This window comes from Orycteropus afer, unplaced genomic scaffold (genome assembly GCF_000298275.1).
Source record: "Orycteropus afer afer isolate SDZICR_OR568_19922 unplaced genomic scaffold, OryAfe1.0 scaffold00049, whole genome shotgun sequence".
NCBI classification, from domain to species: domain Eukaryota; kingdom Metazoa; phylum Chordata; class Mammalia; order Tubulidentata; family Orycteropodidae; genus Orycteropus; species Orycteropus afer.
The window spans coordinates 4,232,827-4,238,417 of record NW_006921636.1 but is presented as its reverse complement, the minus strand read 5'-3'; positions in this window follow the sequence as shown (position 1 = coordinate 4,238,417).

Genomic DNA, 5,591 nt, shown 5'->3' with positions numbered 1-5,591 from the left:
TTTGAAACTGCTGGCCTTCTGGTTAGCAGTCAAGTGCCTTAGGCACTATGCTACCAGACCTTTGTAAAAAAAAAAAAAAAAAAAACTCACTGCCATGGAGTCATTTCCAACTCATAGCACCCCCACTGGGTTTCCAAGGCTGTAAATCTTTACAGAAGTAGGTCACCCCATCTTCCCTGGAGCAGCTAGTGGGTTTGAACCGCTGACCTTCTGGTTGGCAGACAAGTGCCTTATCCACTACACCAACGGAGCTCCTTACATTTGTAAATAGTTAACAAAAACAACGAAAACAAGAAGAATTTTATGAACCATGAAAATCTTTGGATATTCTAATTTCAGTATCCACAATGAAAGGTTTGTTGGAGCCCATTCACACCTATCAGATTGTCTGTGGCTGTTTTCAAACTTGAGTAGTCAGCACAGAGACTTGCCAAGCTGAAAATATTCATTATCTGGACTTTTACAGAAAAAGTATGCCAAACCCTGCTCTAGATATTAAGGATCTGGGTGGGTTTCTTTCTCTCCTCGCTTCCTCCCTCCCGTCCTCTTTCTTCCTTTTCTTTCTTTCTTTTTTTTTTTTTTAAAGATCATAATTATCCTGGTAATTTGCAGGTGTAGACTCAGACCAACCGCCCAAATAGAAATCCTTTGGGAAGCAGAATGCAGGAGGGGATTAGCTGTAATGCAAGGGCGTTCATGTGAAAGATTCCTCATAGATGAATTTAGGGAACAAAGACCCCGTGGTCAGTGTTTTCTGTGGGTAATAAAGTAAGAAAAGGGGCTGAGTTCTTTTGTCAGTTCTGCAGCACAAATCATACAGTTAGTGAAGACCTTGCTCTGCAGTAGTATTCTTTTAATGCTTAACTCAGTGACCTCACAAAAATAATTGCTGGGAAGTATATGTACTTAGCCCTCTGCCTTTATTTGCTGACCAGAGGCTCAACCACTAGTCATACTGTTTATGGAGATGCAGGAGGGGGTGGGGAGCGGGGCGGAGAAAGAATACAATTTGGCCCCAGAAGATGGATGCTTGCAAGGCTTCAAGGGGTTTTGTTCTTGCTTTATAATCGGAGTCAGAATTTCCCTGCAAGTTACCAACTTGTAAAAGCATCTATGCAGACAGACACAAAACTTCTCTCAATTTTCTGCCCACACCTCTAACAAAATACCTTCTCACTGGGTCGGTATCTGGATCTTTCAATCCTTGTCATTTTTATGATTACAATGAATATCACAACTTATCCTGTGAATGGGCTCTTTCAAATCCTGGGCACGTCTTCAGTCAGAAAGGGAGAAAAAGGTGATTCAAAGCGATTAGTTTGCATGAGGGGCAATTGTGAATTTCTTTAAAAGTCCCCACGGAACATAATCTGTGTAATTAATGCTATGAAATGTACGTGTAAAAACTGTTGGTCAAATTTTGTTACACATAATTTTTAACCACAATAAAAAAATTATTAGTTTTTAAAATCCACGAGAGCTTTCACTTTAGGAAGCAGTGGCCAGTAGCTCTCAATTTGCTTTGAAATTTTGCTTTCAGAAATGGAAGCTAGTATCTTGGAAGGAAACCCCAAAATAACATTTTTTTGTCCCCCATTCTCGTTTGAGAAAATGAATGGCCCTTTGAGGACTGTGGGGATTATACTGGGTGATTTAGGGATTGCCTTGATGGGTAACAAAGTGGAGAGGCTGTCCAGGTCCTTTAATTATTTAAAATCAAAATCTGTGTTTGCTGCAAGGAAAAAAAAGAAAGAAAAGTAATAATAATGAGTGCGCCGAAAGCAAAAGTTAGCAAGGACGACTCGAGAAGCCAGATCCAGTTCCTTAAGCCACCCTGAATGCTTGATATTGAAACATTCATAAAATACTTAAGCACGGAATAGGTCAACTATCTGATAACTGCTTATCTTGTCTAATGCGCTTGAGATTCCTTTGATGCCCTCTTTGCATTCCAATCGGAAAGCTCATTTTAGGTAAGCACCTTGGGGGAAAAAAATTTCATGAGTTTCAGCATCTGCATTCACGGAATTTTCTTTTCACAATAGAAGGAAACATGTTAAGCTGGGTGGGGGTGGGGTGGGGTGGGGGTGCAGAGGTGGTTGAAAAATCTTTGAAAAGAAGGCCTAAAAGAAGGTGGAGCAGTTTATTCTGGTGAAGTAGTCAGGAAATAATCAACAGAAGAAGAATTTTTCATCACGGGTGAAAGTTAGGTGAAATTCAAATTTCGGCGCCCATTAGGAAAGCGTCGTTGGATTTCAGTTTCCAGCCTCGTCTGCTCAAATCGTGCAGCAAACAGAGACTCCTGACAGATGTGGGTAGAGAGGAAACACACCATCTCCTCATGTCCTCATTTTTAGCTACCCAAGGGCTCAGGAAGAAATTTTAAAATGTGGGTAAGAGGAAATTTTCAGGATGTGTGACCATCGTAACTTGGGGTGTCTGCCCTCCCTGCACCCACAGTCCTTTTTACAATCCTCTATCCTAGCAATCATCAGTAAGATGAAGAGAATCTGAGCACCTCTCTGATAAAAGTCAAAGGTTAATAAGTGGGACCAGCCTGGTGCACAAACACACACTCTCTGCTTACTGTCAAGTTGACTGCACTCAGGGCAGCTCCCACATATGTCGGACAAGAACTGTGTTCCCGTGGTTTCCAATGGGTGATTTTTCAGAAGTAGATTGCCAGGCCTCTCTTCCGCAGAGCCCTTGGGGTAACTTGAACCCCCTATCTCTTGGTTTGCAACCAAACATGTTAACTGTTTGCATTACATAGGGACACCAGCCTGACACACCATAGGTGTTTAAACAATGCTGTGATAAGTGTCAACAGTCATTGTTCCTTCACTTATTTATTTCCTATTTTTAGGGAAGTATAAATTGGTAAACCTCATTTGGGCACAGTTCAGCAATATCTATCAAAATTTAAGATCCACATGCTTTTTGACCTAGCTATGTAAAATAATTTATCCTTCAGAAACACTCCCACCATAGGTGCCAAACACAATCTATATTTGTTTTGAGTTACATGTCATATGCATTATTATTCTTTTCATGTTATTTTGTCCTTTGATGAATGGACCTCATTATCATCCCTGGTAACAGTCTTTGCACTGAAGCCCATTTCATCTGTTGGGAGTAGAGTCACCCACTCTATCATGCTTAGTATCTACATGATACATTCTCTGCCATTTTTCCCCTTCTCACCTATTTGTGTCTTTATACATAAGATGAGCTTCTTGTAAACAATATAGAGTTAGATCATGCACTTTTCTACAGCCTGACAATTTCTGATTTTAAGTGGAATGTTTAGATCATTTATATTTGATGTAATTTTTGATATGGTTAGATTTAAATGTATCATCTTACTATTGGTTTTTTATTTGTTCCATCTGTTCTTTATTCAAGGAACCCTGGTGGCACAGTGGTTAAACACTCGGCAGCTTACTGAAAGATTGGTGAAACCCATCCAGCTACTCCATGGGAGAAAGGGGTGACAGTCTGCTTCTGTAAAGATTTATAGCCTTGGAAATCCTAAAGGGCAGTTCTACTCTGTCCTCCAGGGTCTCTGTGAGTCAGTATCGACTGGATAACAGTGTTTTGTTTTTTTTTTTTTTTTGACTCTTTATTTCCTTTTTCCTGCACTCTTTTGGATTATTATTTTTTTTTTTTTAAGTTTTCTAGTTTATCTCCAAAAACCAAACCAAACCAAACTACCTGCCGTCGAGTCGGAATCGACTCATATCGACCCCTCCTTGGGTTTCTGAGGTGGTATTGCTACGGAAGTAGACTGCTCAACCTTCCTTCTTGGCTTATTTGCTCTCTCTTTTTGTCTTATTTTTCAGTAGTTGCTCTAGGGCTTATGGGAGCCCTCTTGGTGCAGTGGTTAGGGGCATGAGTTTGATTTGCTTTGGCTAGGGCCCATGATATGGATATTTAACTTATTGCAGCCTCCCCTCAAATGATATTATATCACTTCCCATATAATACAAAAAATCTCATAGCAATATATTCACAGTTCCTCCTCATGACTTCTGTGTTATTTTTGTCATAAATTTTACTATTACTTATGTTACAAACTACAACATACATTGTTACTATTTTTGCTTTAAACAGTCAATGACCTTTTTAGAATTTTTTTTTTAATTTTACAAGAGTTTTACATTTACAGAAAATTGAGGCAATAATACTGAGAGCTCCCATATACCCACATCCAGTTCTGCTATTATTTTACTTATTATTTTTTAAAATTATTTTTGCAGTGTTTCCTCCCCTCCCAATTCTGCTATTATTACCATCTACATGAACAAATTCTTTTAGAAGGATCATCCTAAGAGATGGAGGTTAAAGATGTTTCAGCGTCCAACTTTTCCAAACTGCTGTATCACTCCATCATCTTGAACAACTACTGCTCTTCCCCTCAGTATACTCCCTCCTGTCTTTGGGTTCTGTAATTAAGTGCAACAACTCACAGAACTCAGCAACCATCAAGGAAATGGCTCACTCAGTTCTGAAGGCTGGCAAGTCCAAATCCATGGGTGAGGCGTCATTGTAGAGCCTTCTCTTGACTCATATGGTTGTAGGGGCTGATGAGCCCAAACCAGTAGGTCACATGACAGGCTGCTGGTTCACAAGGCTGCAGAAACTGGAGAATCAGGTCACATGACAGGCTGCTGTCTCAAGCTCCAAGAATCCTAGGTCAGACGATGACAAGCAGATGCAGGCTCCAGAGCAAGACGGAGAATTTCCCAGAGCATTCATATATATTGGATGAAGACTATACCCTAAGAAAACTCCCCTTACTTGAGCAAGGCAGTGCCAAGGTGTGAAGGGTGGTGACTGGGGTGGTAACTTGAGCCACACCTTCTAGTAAGGTGGTGACTCAGGATACATCTCACCCTAATCCTGGCTTATTAACATAAAGGACAACTCACTCTCAAATGGCACCATAGCCCCAGGCATAGAGGTGCATCATAAAATGGAGGATAATTACATCATTATATAACTGCCAAATTAAATAATTACATAACTGCCAAACCACTGAAAATCATGGCCCAAACAAATTGACTCATAATTTTAACTGTCCCAGATTCCATACACCTTATTTTCAATAGCAATAAGCTGTCCAATCCATTCCATGGGCCACAAGAAGCTAATTTGAATGTTGTTGTTGTTGTTGTTATGTGCTGTCGCGTCGTTTCCGACTTATAGCAACCCCATGCACAGCAGAACAAAACATTGCCCGATCCCGCGCCAGTTCTATGATCCCTGCTATATTTGAGCCCATCATCGCAGCCAACGTGTCAACCCATCTCGTTGAAGGCCTTCCCCTCTTTGGTCGACCCACCACCCTACCAAGCATGACATCCTTCTCCAGGAATTGGTCCCTATGACAACATGACCAAAGTAGGTGAGATGAAGTCTGGCCATTCTCTCTTCCAAGGAGCATTTTGGCTACACTTCCTCCAGAACAGACCTGTTAGTTCTTTTAGCAGTCCATGGTACTTTCAGAATTCTTCGCCAGCACCACAACTCAAAAGCATCAACTCTTCTTCGGTCTTCCTTATTCATTGTCCAGCTCTCACATGCATACA